Below are 19,759 nucleotides of genomic sequence, written 5' to 3'. Positions count from 1 at the left end.
CAAAATCAGAGAAATCAGAGAGGAAAGATGGATTGGGCTTGGGAGGGCGGTAAATAACAGCAGTGACCAGGGGAGCTGGGCCGGGGAGTTTAAAAGCAATGTGTTCAAACGACTGAAAGGAGGGAGTAGATATGATGGTGACTGTTAGGTCTCTCTTATGGACTGAGGCCACGCCGCCGCCTCTTCCAGTGAGACGGGGCTGGTCAATATACGTGTATCCGGAGAGGGTGGCTTGGTTGAGTGAAAAATAGTCCAGATGTTTGTGTCAGGTTTCCGTGATGCAGAGGAAGTCTAGGTTGTTGTCAGTAATGAATTAATTTAAGATGAGTGCTTTGTAGTTGAGTGAACGGATGTTTAGCAGTGCCAGTTTGAGGAAATGCTGCTGTGCGATTGGCTGTGAGGAATGGGGGAGTTGGCGGAGGTTGGGGTTGGACCGTTTGACGTGTTTTATTGAGAGGTTACATTTTTTCACAGAGTTGGACCTGTTATAGGGATGGAGTGGTCTGACTGAGATGATAGACTGAATCAGCAGCAGGTGGGGACAGTGACAGAGCAGCAGCAGGAGGGGACGGTGACAGCTCGGGCCTGTAGGAGGAGCTGTGGCAGGAGGAGGTACCCGGAGATGACACCAGAGAGCAAGACGGTGTGTGGGTAAACATCAGTCAGTCACGTGGGTAGCTTTGCACAGCGTGCTGTAAATTGGCAGCTAACATTTGGCTGCCCAGCCTATTGGGATGAAAACCGTCGCTTTTTAAAAAGGACTGTCGGCCCCAGAATAAATTAAAATTGTCAATGAAGCCCACATTGCATGTCCTGCAGGCAGATAGGAGCCATGTGTGGAGGGAAAGGATTCTGCTGAAGATTTCCACTCCGCAGTCGACAGGGGAGAGCGGCCCGCTGATGAATACTGATTTTCCACAGGTGTTGAGATACTGAAAAAGTTTGTTGAACTCAGCCTTGGTGATTTCTGACTGTCGGCGGGATGCATCCACGCAACCAACATGGATAATAATTCTGTGGACAGACGGTGGTAGTGAGTGTAGCAGGTCGGGGAGTTTTGCCAAGATAACAGAGACTGTGGCTCCGGGGAAACAGTGTGTTATTGCATTGAAGAAACGGATGTTTCTGGTGATGGAGTCTATCTATCTATCTATCTACTATCAGGGTGGTCGGAGGGAAAAGGGGGCGCGGAGATGCTGACAGTGGACTCACTGGGCTGGGTGATGGGAGAGTGGATTTTGAAGAAGACTTAATGGGCGATGGTGAGGTGGAAAGTGATGGACGGACAGAGAGGCGGACAGGAGCACAGTGCGGTGCCGGTGTAAACTGTGGTAAAGAGAGATGGCGAGACCCGCGGGAGAAGAGGAGCGCTCAGGGTTTACTGGAGGGGGATCCGAGTTGGCGGTTTCTTTTTGTTTTTGGACTGCTGGGCGGATGGCGGTGAAGTTGGGGCTTCTCCAGCTAAGAGAGGGAAGTCATGCAGATTGAGGATATTATATCTGTTCTCCAGCTGGATGCTATGATGCTCTGCATGGGGGGGGGCATCTCTTGCCGCGAGGAGCAACCAGGGTCCAGGATGCAGGCTCACATGGAGTGGAGCTGGGCAGGAACTTGGGTTTGGCCCCCTGCTATATCCAGGTGTCATCCGGGTTGGTGTTCGGAGAAGACACAGCAGCAGCCGGACCGGGAGTGGTGACGTCAAACGCCGGGGGAGAGGCAGCATCAGTGACAGGACAGGTGGCAGATGGAGACTCAGATTGTGCAGGACCGAAGATGATGGTGGCCATTTGCAGCTCAGCTTCATGGATCTGATGTAGCAAGGATATACGTTGTTCCAGCTCAGTGATCCTGTTGGCGAGGCGGGTGCAGCTGACACAGCTGGGTGGAGAGGTGAGTGGAGCCATAGGTTGAATGTAGTAACTGAGGATAGAGAGAAAAGGGGAGGCCAGTACAAGTGCTAAAAGTGCTTAGTTCAGGCTTGGTGATGTGGGTAGCAGGTAGGGGGTAGAGGCAGCTAGCAGGGAGGACACGGGGACTTACACGCAGGGGCTCCAACTGGAGCCCACAGTGATGAAGCTGCTATGCAGAAGTGACTCACAGAAAGCACAGCACAGGGCAGGATATCAGCAGCGGGACTTACCGGCACGGGCCCTACACTTGGGCCCAGTGCGGAGATCAGGCTTCAGGCTGTGGAACAGGTGTTAAGAAGCATCTTGACACCCGGAGAGTCCTCGGCTGGGTATGCTCCAGCTGGTGGTGGCTAGCAGCCTGGCTAAAAACAAGGCTAGCACTTGCTGGTGCGGCTATGTTGCACAGCTCGGGCGGTCTGGTTAAAATCTTACGTTTTGTCAGGCCAATGTTTAAAATCCACGGACCGGATAAAACATACACTATTTAAAAAGTAATGTCTAAAACAAGAGCTGTAAGAGGATTGTAGAAATTGTTAAAAAATCAGTTTTTTAGGAGTCGTACAGACGGAGGACTGAGAAACGCCACGCATGCCTTTGTGAATGAAGTTGTGGACGTTGAGGCCCAGTTAGGAAGAGGTGATTCGAGCCCGTTTGGATGTCTCCCTGGAGGAGTGTCTTTAGGAAAGATACTGTTTGACCTCACAATCTTTCATTTAACAATCTGTTCCACCCAGATAGGCTATATCAAATATTACACATCGTGGATTTACATTATCATCAGAGCAAATCTTATGCATTGTCCTTTTGATTCTTCGGCAGCGGCAGTTTTCTTTATAACATCAGAGACACTGAACACAGAGAGACAGCGGTTTGTCAGGCCGTAAGAAAAGTGACTCTGGCTCTGAAAAGACTTTTGACTGTTTTTTGTGGTTTCCCTGGAAATAAATCAGAATTGATTATCAAAATATTTGCAACAGAGCATCGGTGGCTTAGTGGATGGAGCAGACGCCCCGTGATCAGACACTGATGCAGCGGCTGCAGGTTCAAACCCAGCCTGCAGCCTCTCGCTGCGCGTCGTTCCCTCTCTCCCTCAACATTACGCTGGGCAACAAAAGCCCTGAATCTTATCTAATCTTAAAAAACGAGGAATTCCAAAGAACTGCAGGTTTCTCAGTGTTAATCAGAAATTAATCTACGTTACATGATGCAATGATTCATGAATAGCCTACTTTTCATATAGATTCCGCGGTGTAACTGGATCATTTACGGGACTCAACACCCCATAATAGCTCCATCTGAGCTAGTCTCGCTCGAGAAAGGTCTGGCTGGGCCGACTCTCACTGTGAGATTGGAGAAAAAAAACGCCCCGGCTGCTTGTACTTCTTTCAACCAATCACAATCGTACTGGGCGGTGCCACAGCAACGGTGTGCTTGCAAAAATATTGCCAGGGGGAAACAGGTTTTGGTGTAACATGCCCATAAAAATATCACCTACAGGACGCGAACCATGGCAGAAAAATGGCTACATCCCCGCAAGATCAAACACCGCAAAAGTTAGTAAAGGACGTGTTGAAAACGGTTGAAAACTGCTACACAACCGGAGGTGGTAGGGCGGGACTTCAGCGGGTGGCTCGTTCCGCCCAATGAGAGGCTGATCTCTGCAGCAAACTTCCGCCCACTCAGACTACATCTGAGCATAAAGGAGATTACGTGAAAGAGAAGTCATTTCACAGCAGTTCAGCAATTCAATGAACCACAGCCTAATATTGACAGAATGAAGAAAGTATAAGCAAAACTTTTACTAGTCTGCAGGCCTACAACATTTTTGTGTTTGATGTTGAGTCACTGCCCAGTGTGTTTGGGCTCCATCAGATTACAGCTGAATAAAATGATACAGCAAATGATATTAAAATAAGCTATTTGAACTCTGTGTAATGTTTTGATATTTTCTGTATATTAGACACATTAACTCATAACATTACATAACATCACTTCACATTACCTACTAACACACTCTGCAGTCTGTTCCCATCACACCTCACACTGTTTAGCTGCAGCTGACATGTTTTTTTTTTTTTTTTTTTTTCATTTCGCAGTCATTAAAATCTCCGACTCCGCTGGGATGAAACAAGTAGCTTTCTGCTTTCGGCCACTGAATATCATGTTATCTGCACTCCACTGATGATGTCTTTCGGTGCTCACCGTGAACGCGCCTCTCTTAGGCTGAACATACTCAGAGTTGATTGAGCTGACTGTGATCAACTGTTCTGGAACCGAAAACTCAAGAGTTTCTCAGCTCAGGCTCAGTCAACTCGGACACCGGGATTGGGCCCAGAGTTTGTTGAGTCTGCTTCCTAATAGGGCCCTGGCTGAAGTCCTGTCACAAACTGTTTGTAGCTTGGCTGTCTGGTCATCTCATTCCTGTGACAACCAAGGAGCCAGATGAATAGGCGGTTCTCTGTGGAAGAGGCTCAGGATGAAATCATGCAGCCTGTAACTCTCAGAGAGATGCAGGAAAGTGAAACATCCACACTAGGGCTGCATGATATTGGAAAAAACTGACAGTGCGATTTTTTTGTTGTTGCAATATTCATTCATTCATCTTCTAACCGCTTCATCCTCTTGAGGGTCGCGGGGGGGCTGGAGCCTATCCCAGCTACATCGGGCGAGAGGCAGGGTACACCCTGGACAGGTCGCCAGACTATCGCAGGGCTGACACATAGAGACAGACAACCATTCACGCTCACATTCACACCTACGGACAATTTAGAGTTATCAATTAACCTAGTCCCCAATCTGCATGTCTTTGGACTGTGGGAGGAAGCCGGAGTGCCCGGAGAGAACCCACGCTGACACGGGGAGAACATGCAAACTCCGCACAGAAGGGCTCCCACGCCCGGGATCGAACCGGCAACCCTCTTGCTGTGAGGCGAGAGCGCTAACCACCACACCACCGTGCCGCCCTTGTTGCAATATATATTGCGATATTAAAAAATACAAGAATTTTCACCAGATGACTTAAAGTAAGAAAATTTAAAAATAGTGGCGAGGCTTTTACTCACCACAACGGCAGAGGCTACCAGCTTCATTTGAAACAGACTACATTATAGATGGTCCGTTATTTATTAATCCCTCTGTGTCTTTATATTCTAACTTTTTATCCGCTCCCGTTGCCTTCATAAAGTTAATGCATTGCGCCGTCATTTCAAACTCAACACAATAGTAGTAAAACAGCATTTTTTATTTTGCCTAATTGCTAATAGGCTATTAGCCAATTTGCAACCCAGTAATCCAGTGTAGACCTAATTCATTGATGTATTTCAATATCAATCGAGCTTACCACAATGTGCTACGATGCCAAGTGGCGCTCACATCTCTGGTGCAATTTTGTGGATAAGTTCGTGTTAGTCATTATCATTGATATTTGTCAGGGAAATTTCAGCACAAGAAGGAGCAGTTATCAAGATAGCTAGCTATTGGCTTGCCATTCAGTCTCATATCCTTCAATCTGTAACATTATCTGAGTCCAACAGCTATCGTAGCATTATTATGTAGCACTAGCTTTATTGCTACTTAGCTAGCTAGCTGCAACAAATGAAACATCTAACGACGTTACACACAGAACGACATTTTAACTCTATGGGCCCTAGGCCTTTTTGGGGGTATTTTTACTGCCTTTACTTTTAAGATCATATCACAGTCATTATAAAGGCTACATACACATGCTATATCTTGTTTTTTTTTCCAGGACAATCTGGGCAATCCAGATTTGCCATCATTCCATGACCTTCTATGTGCCTGTATTTTATATTAATTTTTATATCAATGAAAAAATAAATCCGTGTGACTAAATTCTTACATTTTTACATGTATCTCACCATAGCAAGTTGGAAGTTGACATATTCTGAAATACAGTGGTGGAAAAAAAGTTTTCGGACACCCTTAAAATTTTACACAATCTCAAATATTATCATGAAATATTTGTGGAAAAATCTTTTTTGTGCTTCAAAAGGTGTGGCTGCATTAGACAGATACAAACAAATACAAATTATATTTTTTTGTTTATTGTTTACAAGAAAAACTAACAAAACTAAATTCTTGACAGTTTCAATATGTCAATTCTCAACACTGTCGGTATCAAAGTCAACAAATAACAGAGAATGTGTTCAAAACTGAACAAAAAATAAACAAACCATCACATCATCAAATTAATATTTAGTAGTCCTGGCATTGGCACGTAGTAGAGCTCTAATCCTGGCTGGCATGTTCCCCACGAGCCTTTCACACTGTTGAGGGGTAATCTTGTCCCATTCTTCTTGAATTACTGCTTTTAATTCTTCTAAATTCTTTGGTTTATGCTTTGAAACAGACCTTTTGATAATCCACCACAGATTTTCAATGGAGCTCATGTGCGGGGATTGAGCTGGCCACTCTAAGACCTGGATACTGTGCTCCTGCAGCCAAGTTCTACTGGCCTTGGATGTGTGGCAAGGGGCATAATCTTGTTGAAACATCCAGTTTTTACCTCGACGGAACAGTGCACGCGCAGAAGGGAGCATGTGGGTTTCGAGAATGGTACAGTACTTGGTAGAGTTCAATGTGCCATCACAGACAGTAAGATGACCAACACCAGCAGCACTCATGCATCCCCAAACCATGATACTGCCTCCACCATGCTTGACAGTAGGTACTGTACATGCTGGAGATAATGCTTCGCCTGGCCTTCTGCGTACCCTCACATTAGTAGGAGGAAGATAAAGCTGGAAACTGGACTCATCTGACCACAAAATCTTCTTCCAATTCCTGGCTGTCCAGTTCTTGTGTGCCTGGGCCCAACAACACCGCTCTGTCTCTCATTGATCAGGGGCTTCTTGATAGCCTTGTAGGACCTTAAGCCATGATCTAAAAGTCGGCCACGTACAGTGCGGGTGGAACACTGGACACCAGTTTGGTTTGACCACTGCTGCTGAAGCTCCTGTGATGTCATTTGGCGGTTTTGCCTGCACATGCGGATCAGGATGCGGTCATTTCTTGCTGAAGAAACCCTTGGACGCCCATATCTTGGTTTGTCTTCCAAGCTGTTGGTTCGTCTGTATTTCTGCGGAGTTTATCCAACTGCTGAAGGACTGCATCTGCACTTCCTGGCTATCTGGCGGCAGCTGCACCCTTCCTAGCTGAGAATCTTTATCTTCAGGCATGTTTCCTGCGTTAGGTTCCTTGTTTTAACCATTTTTGTGTCTGAAGAACTTTCAAATGTGCTGGCTTTATGTAGACACAAAGCTTGGCAACAAAAATTGTGTCTTTTAATAAAAAGAACGACCTTCATCACTGGTACCAAAATGACCCAATACTCAAAATTTCTTATGTATTTTTATGGAACCAATCAATTTTAAGTTTTTAATGGCTTTTTTAGGATTTATTTAGTATTTTGGCTGTGACTGTACTAAAAGAAATTGCACTTGAAGACCTAAGAGTGATCCAAGTGTCCAAAAACTTTTTTCCACCACTGTATATGAAGAGGGGAGAGTCTCTGGATCTGGCAATATAAGAACCATGATGCTGGGACATTCTGTCACTTCACAGTTGTCCAAAACATGTGGACATTTCAGCTCTCACATGAACTGTATATTGTACAGCTTGCAGTGTGGATTTGACTTAGTCCATCTACCACTCATACATGTACTGGACTTAGGAATCTTGTTTTGCTCTATCCACTTCTTAGCTGTCACTTTCGCCTCTATCAGGTTATCATAATTCAGAAATACTATCAAAGATACATCACACATTTCTGACCTGGTCTAATCTGGGCACCATGCTACAGTTAAAAACCGGAAGAAGAAAATCACTGGATGGTGTTTATCATTCTGTCTCTTTTTTCAGCAATTTCTTATTCACTTTCACTTTCACTTTTACTTTGTGTTGCACTTACCAAACACATTCAATTTTACAGGGTCAATTTCAGTGTTTTCCCCAAATATATATGGAATTATACTATGTGGTCTATCTTTTATGTGGTGTTACATACAGAACATACAGTATCTCACATAAGTGAGTACACCCCTCCCATTTTTGGAAATGTTTTATTATATCTTTTCATGGGACAACACTATAGAAATGACACTTTGATATAACTTAAAGTAATCAGTGTACAGCTTGCATAGTAGTATAGATTTACCTTCCTCTGAAAATTACTCAAAACACAGCCATCAGCATCTAAACAGCTGGCAACATAAGTGAGTACACTGCCTTAACCCCAAACGGGTTAAGGCAGTGCTAGATAATAATGGTTGGCACACAAAATATTGACACTTTAGACACAATTTGGACATGTTCACTGTGGGGTGTACTCACTTATGTTGCCAGCTGTTTAGATGTTGATGGCTGTGTTTTGAGTAATTTTCAGAGGAAGGTAAATCTATACTACTATACAAGCTGTACACTGACTACTTTAAGTTATATCAAAGTGGCATTCTATAGTGTTGTCCCATGAAAAGATATAATAAAATATTTCCAAAAATGGGAGGGATGTACTCACTTATGTGAAATACTGTAGTACATAACTGTCTTAAAATGGAACATAAATTAGCATGCTAAGAATAAAACTCAACAGTCTTGAGTCATATATGTTTTAGTTTGTATGTTGGACTGAGTTTGAACTGGAGTTTAGCAACCTGACCAGAACTTGACATGCCTGATGATGGATTATTTATTTATTATTTTCAAGTGTATCTTAAACTCCTATTCTGACTCAATTGTTTACATTGACACATATGTGTTGCAAGCAGATACGAAAGGCAGGGAAAACAGAGCATAGCTAACATGTTGTATTTTCGCAGAGACAGGCTGAACATGCATATATGAGGAGTGGGTGAATGGCCAGTGAATAAAGGTGTGGATAAAGTTCAGTAGTATGTCTCCAGAAGGCATACTACGCAGGAGGGCCGCACTCTTATTCTTGGTCCTTCTGATGTTGTCAAGAGGGGGATGGCGCTAAAATCATTTATGGATGATACATTTACCTTCATTCCCTGCTCCTCCCCAAAGAGCCTAAAGATGGTACCTATACAAAGCTCTTTTCTGGACTGTACGGACTGTGTATTGTCACTAAACCTATGGCTTATCGGCTGAACCATTCAAGTTGCACTTACAGTTTACACCCATGTCTGCGAAAACATGGATGCTTCATATACATCTTCCCCCAGCAGCACAGAAGATCTATACAATCAGCACTGTTTCAAGGTGGGAACTACCAAATTCTAATCACTTCATTCGTAAGTCAAAGTGTACGTTTGTGCCAAATTTGAGGAAACTCCCTCAAGGCTTTCTTGAGATATTGCGTTCACGAGAATGAGACAGATGCAAGGGCACAGTGACCTTGACCTTTGACAACAAATTCTAATCAGTTCATCCATGACTCAAAGTGGACATTTGTGCCAAATTTGAAGAAACTGTGTTGTGTCTAAGAGATAACATGTTAATGAGAATGAGACGGATGCAAGGTCACAGTGAACTTGACCTTTAACCATCAAAATCTTCTCAGTTCATCATTGAGTCCAGGTAAATGTTTGTTCCAAATTTAAAGAAATTCACTCAAGGTGTTCTTGAAATATTGTATTCAAAAGAATGAGACGGATGCAAGGTCACAGTGACAGACAACTCGAAAACATTATGCGTCCAGCCACGGCTATCGCTGGACTGCAATATCTCATCATGCAGTGTATCTTGTACAGTAAAAGTGTTTTAGTCTGTACAATAAACAATCAGATAAGCAATTATAAAAATATCAATATGTGACTTGAGTATAGAGAGAAAAAGTGGTCCCACCTGCAAAGGATCTGAATCTAAGTTGCCCTTACTCAGCAGTTTCAACTGGATCAGTCGGTTACACATCCACACCATGTTATAGGACATCTAGAGGGGTTAGTGAGGTGAAAAGAGAATGCTTTCCAGTGGTCAGTAAAGCTTGCAAAAAAAACCATTAACAAACAAACAGAATACTTGAATGTTCTTCAGGATCAAACTTGTATGGGACAGGACTAGAGCGACCCTTTCTTTCTTTTTTCACATTAGCTCAGCTCCAGCTAATGTTTAGATTTATCTTTATTGTTTGAATCTTAAAAAGGTGAGGAGCAACAACACAGAAAAAACCAAGAGACAGCAGCTGGTAGCTGATGGAGCCTTTGTTGCTGCTGCAGCTGCTGGCTGCATGGATACTGGCACCAGGTGTAACTATGCAATCTATACAGTTAGTATAGGCATAATAATACTTTCTGAATTCTGCGTTTCTTATTTCTGTCCTTATTTACCCAACGGAAAACAAGTTCTTACAGAATCCTTGAATTTAAACTAAATAACCAAACCAAACTGCATATTAAAATGTGGGTTTTAATAATGTGCAAGTCTGCTGCTGTTCTACAAACAATCTTGATGTATAAACTCTTTAAGAACAGCTCACCAGCCCCAGAAAGCAGTTAACAGTTATATAAATCCTGGTGTCATGTCACCTGAAAGAAGGTATCCATGCCATTCCAGCTGTGCACAGTATTATGCACAATTTTGGGGAGTTCTTTGTGTGTGTCTATGCTATTCTTTTGGTCTGAGCAGGAGAAAACACAAGATCAGTAACTGAAGGGTGCTTGTGCCTTTGCAAGTATGGGTTGATGATATGGCCCTAAAATAATATCACAATATTTCAGGGTATTTTTTCAATAACGATATGAAAAATTTGTAAATCAATCAATCAATCAATCAATCTATCTATCTATCTATCTATCTATCTATCTATCTATCTATCTATCTATCTATCTATCTATCTATCTATCTATCTATCTATCTATCGATGTATAATAATAATAATACATTTTATTTATATAGCGCTTTTTGCAGCTCTCAAAGACATTTTACATTTAAAACAAAGAAAAGAAGTGCATTCAGAAAAAAAGGGGGGGGGGGTACATGAGAAACAGAGAACGAAAAGCTAATGTTTAAAGGTTAAAAGCGGATTTGAAAAGGTGGGTTTTGAGGAGTGATTTGAAGGTGGATGGATCTGGACAGTCACGGATGTGTATAGGGAGGGTGTTCCAGAGGGAGTGGGCGGCTATGGAGAAGGCTCTGTTGCCCCAGGTTCGGTGCTTGGTCCTGTATGGAGGTGAGAGGAGGTTTTTGTCGGATGATCGAAGGTTGCAGGAGGGAGTGTGGTGGTGGAGCATGTCCGTGAGGTAGGAGGGGGCCTGGCTGTGGAGGGCTTTGTGAGTGAGGAGGATCTTGAAGTTCTGTACGGGACAGGGAGCCAGTGTAGGTTCTGCAGGACAGGGGTTATATGTTCACGGGAGCGGGTGTGGGTGAGGAGGTGGGCAGCAGAGTTCTGGATGTACTGGAGTTTGTTGAGGACTTTGGATGATGAGCCGTACAGGATGCTGTTTCAGTAGTTGAGTCTTGAGGTGATGAAAGCATGGATGAGAGTTTCAGCGGCAGAGAAGGAGAGTAATGGACGGAGACGGGCGATATTTCTGAGGTGAAAGAAGGCAGTTTGGGTGAGGCGGCTGATGTGATGTTCAAATGTGAGGTTATTGTCGAAGATGATGCCAAAGTTGTGGATGAATGAGGAGGGAGAGAGGGTGGTATTGTGGATGCTGAGGGTGAAGTTTTGTGTTGATGTAGAGAGGGATTTTGGGCCGATGAGTATTATTTCACATTTGTCACAGTTAAGTTTGAGGAAGTTGGTTTGCAGCCGTGATTGGAGTTCACTCAGACAGTTGGTGAGGGTTGAGCGGGTGGCCTGGGAGATGGATTTTGTGGAGATGTAGATTTGGATGTCATCAGCGTAGCAGTGGAAATGGAGACCATGACGATGAATGATAGAACCAAGGGGGAGTAAGTAGATGATGAAGAGGAGAGGACCAAGCACCGAGCCCTGATGGACACCTTTAAGCAGGGTGACGGTGGAGGAGGTGCAGTTGTTGACATGGATGAACTGATGTCTGTCGGTGAGATATGATTTGAGCCAGGAGAGAGCAGAGCCAGTGATGTTGAGGGAAGTTTGTAGGTGGGATAGCAGAGTGGTGTGGTTGATGGTGTCAAAGGCAGCAGTGAGGTCAAGGAGGATGAGTATGCTGAGATGGACAGAGTCGGCAGAGAGGAGGAGGTTGTTAGTGATTTTGAGGAGAGAGGTTTTGGTACTGTGTTGAGGGCGGAATCCGGATTGAAATGGTTCATATAGTTCATGAGAGCGGAGGTGGGTCTTGATTTGGGAGGCGACAACATGTTCCAGAATTTTTGATAGAAAAGGGAGGTTCGAGATGGGACGGAAATTTGAGATGACGTCAGGGTCCAGGCCGGGTTTTTTGAGGATGTGGGTGACAGCAGCCAGTTTCAGGGATTGAGGGACAGAGCCAGAGGTGAGGGAGGAGTTAATGATGGTAGTGATGAGTGGGGAGATTGTTGGGAGGCAGACTTTGATGATGGAGGATGGTATGGGGTCCAGGACAGAGGTGGAGCTCTTCATCTTGGAGATGATGGGGAGGAGTTCCAGGGGGGAGACAGGGGTGAAGTGTGACAGTGGTTGAGTGGTGGTGGAGGTGGTGAGCAGCGGAGAGACTGAGATGGGGGTCGGGGGCTGCTGAGTTGAGTGTAAATGGTTTTGATCTTAGATTGAAAAAATGCCAGAAAGGAGTTGAATTTGCCAGTTGTGATGGAGGAGAGGGTGTTGTTGCAGGGTTTGAGGAGTTTATTGACAGTAGAAAAGAGAGTCTTGGGGTTTTTGGAGCCAGAGTGAATGAGTTGTGAGTAGTAGTTGGACCGGGCGGCAGTGAGGGCGTCTTTGTAGTTTGAAAGGTGGTCTGTATAGGCGTGGAGATGGACTGTGAGACTGTTTTTCTTTTTGTGAAGTCTTTCAAGCTGGCGCTTACGGGTTTTCATGTGACGGAGTTCAGGAGTGTACCAGGGAGAGAGACAGTTTTGGTCTTTAAAGGAGCCAGTTTTTCAAGGCAGAGAGACAGTGTGTTGTTGTAGTGGGTGACCAGGTCAGAGGGGTTTGGGGTCAGCGGGGTGGTGGATGCTGACAGCGTGTTTGCCAGTGAGTCAGAGAAAGATGAGGGGGAGATGGACTTGATATTTCTGAAGGATATGTTGCGTGTGAGTTTTGGGGGAGGGAGTGGGGTCTTGAAGTCCACAGTGATGGCCAGGTGATCTGAGATGTGGAGGTTGGTACTGGAGAGTTGGTCGAGGGTGAGACCGGCGGAGCAGACTAGGTCCAGGATGTGGCCGCGACAGTGGGTGGTGAAGTTGACACGCTGGGTGAAGTGAAGGCAGTGGAGCAGTTCCAGGAGGTCTATTGCACTTTTACAGTTTGGATCATCAAGATGTAGATATATATTATGGCATGCCGTTCAGGAAATTATCTTATATATAAAATTAAGTTTGAATATATGGAATGAATGAAAGTCTGAATATATTGAATGAAACTTGAATATATGGAATTAATGTCTGAATATATGGAATGAAAGTCCGAATGTAACTGATCTTGAATATATTGAATGAAAGTCTGAATATATTGAATGAACCTTGAATATATGGAATGAATGTCTGAATATATGGAATGAAAGTCTGAATATTTTGAATGAACCTTGAAAATATGGAATGAATGTCTGAATGTACTGAATGAACCTTGAATATATTGAATGAAAGTCTGAATATATTGAATGAACCTTGAATATATGGAATTAATGTCTAAATATATGGAATGAAAGCCCGAATATATTGAATGAAAGTCTGAATATATTGAATGAACCTCGAATATATGGAATGACTGTTAAATATATGCAATGAATCTCAACTATATGGAATGAATGTCTGAATACAATATGCAATGAATCTCAAATATATGGAATGAATGTCTTAAAATATTGAATGAACCTTGAATATATGGAATTAATGTCTAAATATATGGAATGAAAGCCCGAATATATTGAATGAAAGTCTGAATATATTGAATGAGCCTTGAATATATGGAATGAATGTCTGAATATATGGAATGAAAGCCCGAATACATGGAATGAAAGACTGAATATATTGAATGAACCTCGAATTTATGGAATGAACCTCGAATATATTGAATGAAAGTCTGAATATACTGAATGAACCTTGAATATATGGAGTGAATGTCTGAATATATGGAATGAACCTTGATTATATTGAACGAAAGTCAGAATATATAGAATTAAATCTGACGTCATCAAGACACTAGTGCCATCATGTGTTTCCTCTGTATGCTTGTATTGGATGCTGCAGCAAGAACACAGTGAATATGAGTGAGTCTGCGAGAGACACAATGGTGGCAATTTTAAGCAATGAAGACGTAATTTCCACATTGGCTAATACACTTGGTAATGTTAACCATACCCAATACTGCAGTACGGTATGGGATGCTGTTTGTAAAATGGCTCGCACTGAAATTAACAGCAACATTTTGCCACATTTAGCTTCAAACAACGTTTAAAAAAGTGGTGTGAATTTTTTAAAAGTCACTTTGTACTACATTTACAGCAATATTTTAAATATGTTAAATATAATGCCACAGTTAAATCTAAATATCTAATGTTAAACCTAAATGTCAAATCTAACTCTAAATGTTAAATCTAAATCTAAATGTTAAATCCAAATGTGCTTGGTGAAACTAAATATTTAGCTAATATGCAAATGCACACTGCTGGTCAGCGGAAGTACCAAAATAAAAGCCTGGGTGGTCAGACTGTTTTTATAGCATCAGATAACTAATTAAAACCAAACTAATTGGAGAAAATGAACATTTGAACATACATCAGCGTGATAAGAACTACTTAAAATGGCAGCAACAGTGTGTGTATGTGCTTTATGGAATTTGCTTTTGTAAGTATTTTTAGCTTTTTATATCACTGGGTCCGTTTTTTTTTTTTTTTTTTGGAGAGCAAGAGACTTCTGGGGATACCTTTCCCGATAAAAACCTCCTTAACATTTGGATCGTAAGTTATCTGAGAAAAAGGGTTTGAACACACATAAGCAGGTGCTGGCCTTGCGGCCCGTCTGCGAGGAGCTGAACAGCATTGGAAAACAGATTTTTAATGTGAAACTACTTTATTCAGTGTTTTTACTGCTTTAAATCACCAGGTCAGTTTGTTTTGAAGAGGAAGAGACCTCTGGGGATATTTCAGCCCTCGGTAAAATAAAGGAACAATAAACACTGAAGGAATCCTAACCAAGAGTTCACACTTGGCTCCAAAGGGACGTTTCAGTTGGTTGCAATCTGCAGTCATCACAGCTAGATGCTACTAAAGCCTAGACACCTTTAAATAAAGGTCAAATAAAACAAACAAACAAAAAAACATAAAATTAAGTTATCTGACTGTGACTTAAAGTCAATGTTACACTCAGGGACAGCAAGGTATGAAAAAAATGTTTGGCACAGTTCATAGGGTTCATTTATTAAAAAAGGTCAACAGTCATAATAAAACCAAGACATTCTAAATATTGATTGGGGTGCCATGGTGCCTGGGGGTTTCACATGCTGACCACAAACCAAACCATTTCTAGTTTTAGTCTTGCTGCATGTTGTTCATCATCTCTTCCCTCTCCACTCTTTAATTAAGGCATGAAATGCCCCAAAATATACCTCAGTGACATATCACTTTGACATACATATCCAGACTCACCTTCCATTGCCTTCTGGCATTGAACTTCTTGAAGTTCTTCATACTGATTGAAGATCGATTCCTATTGGCCACCTGTTTGCGTGTGATAGGCTGAAACAGACAACATTTGAAATAATTATAAGCACCATGCAGGAACATTCAGCAGCATGATGCAGTAAACAACTGAAGCAGATTTGTGGCCCTTAAGATGGCAGTAGACTTGTAGTAACCTTAATCCATGGATGAAGCAGACACTCCACAGCTGTCATTCTATCACTGCAATACACATCAACAAAGAAGTCATGACAACAGATCAGGAGAGCAGAAATACTGGGTATCTCACAGTGATCCTAATTATTGTACTAATATATCACAGATGTTTGCTGTTATTTTAGCCAAGTGGTGAAACAAACCCCCAGTAGAGGTCAGGGGCCTCATTTATAAAGCTTGCTTACGCACAAAATGGGCTTGAAAGTGGCGTACGCCACTTCCCACGCAAAGGTTGTGATTTATAAAAATAAACTTGGCGGGAGAATGTGCGCACCTGTAAGCAAACTCTGAGTCATGCGTGCGCACATTTTGGAGACACTGGGAAGTGGTGACGCAGACAGCGAGGTGGAGAAGTGGAGTCAGATTTTTATTGATGTCTCACACAAATTTAATGTCACGCTATATCCACCTTAGATCCATGTTATCGTTGAAATTAAATCCAGCAGCCTTATTTTGCGCTTGGAGTGAGTGATAATTGTTTCATAAAAACATTGTAAAATCCAACTCAAATCCTGAATTGAAATTCTTTCTAAATACGTATTTAATCCACACTGCCTCTAACGTCTAATTGTCCACTCTGTGAGCGCAGGAGGGGGAGAGGATGGCGCGACTGCATGGAATATGTTTATTTATTTAGCTCAATATTTCCAGTGCATTTATCATGTCTCGAAATACAGCCATTAAGCACAACCGTTACACTCAGCCCTACGTAGACATGTGTTGTTCATGACAAAACCGGCATGAAGAAACGTGTTCGCCTATTACACTTTAATCTTTGAATTGTATTTCAAATTACACGTTGTATTTTGGGACAGGGATACCACTCGTTCATGCTGTAATTCAGGCTGGGTGTCTGATCAGACTAATTGCCATAAACATATGAATACTGCAGTGACCCTCATGCGTAATTGCGCAAGATGGCATTGGCACATACTCCTTTTTGCCTCCACCTTTAATAAATGTGATTCTTTATGTCGCACATCAATGTCAAACATCCTCAAATTTAAAACAAACACATTAACTACATGTTGATAAAGGAGTAGAAATATTTGGTCTACCTTTAGATCAGACCACTTTTTTTTTTCTCTGTCACTGTCCGTGCAGTCCCACAGACACAGCTGACAGCATCAGCAGCGTTGATGTGTTGCCACTTTTTTTGCTTTATTAGTGATCCCGCTGCTGTGGCCACCAAATAAAATCTTTCTTCAGTCCTCCACCTCCCGTTAAAGGGTCTCGAGCTCAATCTCGGAGAAATTCCGTTTTTTGGGTCGTTTCTCACACCTGTTGCCGTGACTCACAACGAGAGAACACTCGCATGCCGGCTTATTTGTATGCAGATCACGTTCATGAGGTAATTTGCACGACCATTTATGGTTGGACTAGGGCATGTAGAGGGCGGAATATGAGGCGGATCTGGGTGCGCACAACTCCAGGAGGTCTGTGATTTATAAAGAGAACATTGCGTGCAAGTGTGCGTGCGCGCTGTTTTATAAATCAGATTATTTTTTGGCGCACGCCATTTTCAGCTTTTGGGCGCACGTCAACTTTTAGTATGAATCCTAAGCACTCTTTTATAAATAAGGCCCCTGGACTGTAAAATTCTACACCATATTTTAACACAGACCAAAAACCCATCCCTCTAAAATAAATCTGAAATTCATTCTAATATTAAAAAAGGTATGTATGATTTTTACACCTGGACAGCATGGTGGCTGGTAAGCACTGTCACCTCACAGCAAGAGGGTTCCTGGTTCAACCCCTGGAGGGAGCCCCTCTGTGCAGAGTTTGCATGTTCTCCCCGTGTTAGCATACTCCGGCTTCCTCCCACAGTCCAAAGACATGCAGGTTGGGGATAGGTTAATTGATGACTCTACATTGTCCGTAGGTGTGAATGGTTGTCTGTCTGTATATGTTAGCCCTACGATAGTCATATATATATATATATATATATATATATATATATATATATATATATACAGTACAGGCCAAAAGTTTGGACACACCTTCTCATTCAATGCGTTTTCTTTATTTTCATGACTATTGACATTGTAGATTCTCACTGAAGGCATCAAAACTATGAATGAACACATGTGGAGTTATGTACTTAACAAAAAAAGGTGAAATAACTGAAAACATGTTTTATATTCTAGTTTCTTCAAAATAGCCACCCTTTGCTCTGATTACTGCTTTGCACACTCTTGGCATTCTCTCCATGAGCTTCAAGAGGTAGTCACCTGAAATGGTTTCCACTTCACAGGTGTGCCTTATCAGGGTTAATTAGTGGAATTTCTTGCTTTATCAATGGGGTTGGGACCATCAGTTGTGTTGTGCAGAAGTCAGGTTAATACACAGCCGACAGCCCTATTGGACAACTGTTAAAATTCATATTATGGCAAGAACCAATCAGCTAACTAAAGAAAAACGAGTGGCCATCATTACTTTAAGAAATGAAGGTCAGTCAGTCCGGAAAATTGCAGAAACTTTAAATGTGTCCCCAAGTGGAGTCGCAAAAACCATCAAGCGCTACAACGAAACTGGCACACATGAGGACCGACCCAGGATAGGAAGACCAAGAGTCACCTCTGCTTCTGAGGATAAGTTCATCCGAGTCACCGGCCTCAGAAATCGCAAGTTAACAGCAGCTCAGATCAGAGACCAGATGAATGCCACACAGAGTTCTAGCAGCAGACCCATCTCTAGAACAACTGTTAAGAGGAGACTGCGCGAATCAGGCCTTCATGGTCAAATAGCTGCTAGGAAACCACTGCTAAGGAGAGGCAACAAGCAGAAGAGATTTGTTTGGGCCAAGAAACACAAGGAATGGACATTAGACCAGTGGAAATCTGTGCTTTGGTCTGATGAGTCCAAATTTGAGATCTTTGGTTCCAACCGCCGTGTCTTTGTGAGACGCAGAAAAGGTGAACGGATGGATTCCACATGCCTGGTTCCCACTGTGAAGCATGGAGGAGGAGGTGTGATGGTGTGGGGGTGTTTTGCTGGTAACACTGTTGGGGATTTATTCAAAATTGAAGGCACACTGAACCAGCATGGCTACCACAGCATCCTGCAGCGACATGCCATCCCATCCGGTTTGCATTTAGTTGGACGATCATTTATTTTTCAACAGGACAATGACCCCAAACACACCTCCAGGCTGTGTAAGGGCTAAGGGGCAAAGGGGCCAACAAGTGCTAAACACCTCTAGGAGCTCCTTCAAGACTGTTGGAAAACCATTTCAGGTGACTACCTCTTGAAGCTCATGGAGAGAATGCCAAGAGTGTGCAAAGCAGTAATCAGAGCAAAGGGTGGCTATTTTGAAGAAACTAGAATATAAAACATGTTTTCAGTTATTTCACCTTTTTTTGTTAAGTACATAACTCCACATGTGTTCATTCATAGTTTTGATGCCTTCAGTGAGAATCTACAATGTAAATAGTCATGAAAATAAAGAAAACGCATCGAATGAGAAGGTGTGTCCAAACTTTTGGCCTGTACTGTATATATTTTGTTTTAAGCCAAGTGGTGAAACAAACCCCCAGTAGAGGTCAGGACTGTAAAATTCTACACCATATTTTAAAACAGACCAAAAACCCATCACTCAAATTATATATATATATATCTCTCCTGTGTCTGTCTGTCTCTCTCTCTGTCTCTCTCTCTCTCTCACTGCATCTCACTACCTCGGCCGTACTGCATGTGCTGCTGCCATGGCCTACCAGATGCCTCCTGCTGCTATCATTAGCCATACTTCTATTGTTATTATACACATATGATTATTGGCACATGTGTATACTATCATATATTAATATATAATATTAATATACCATCATATATTAATATACACTTTCAACATATTGTACCACAATAGCCATAATTATATTTATAATATTATTACTTTCATTAATGTTGTTGTAA

Source organism: Epinephelus fuscoguttatus, linkage group LG17 (assembly GCF_011397635.1).
Source record: "Epinephelus fuscoguttatus linkage group LG17, E.fuscoguttatus.final_Chr_v1".
In the NCBI taxonomy this organism is placed as follows: domain Eukaryota; kingdom Metazoa; phylum Chordata; class Actinopteri; order Perciformes; family Serranidae; genus Epinephelus; species Epinephelus fuscoguttatus.
Note: the sequence above shows the minus strand (reverse complement) of the source record.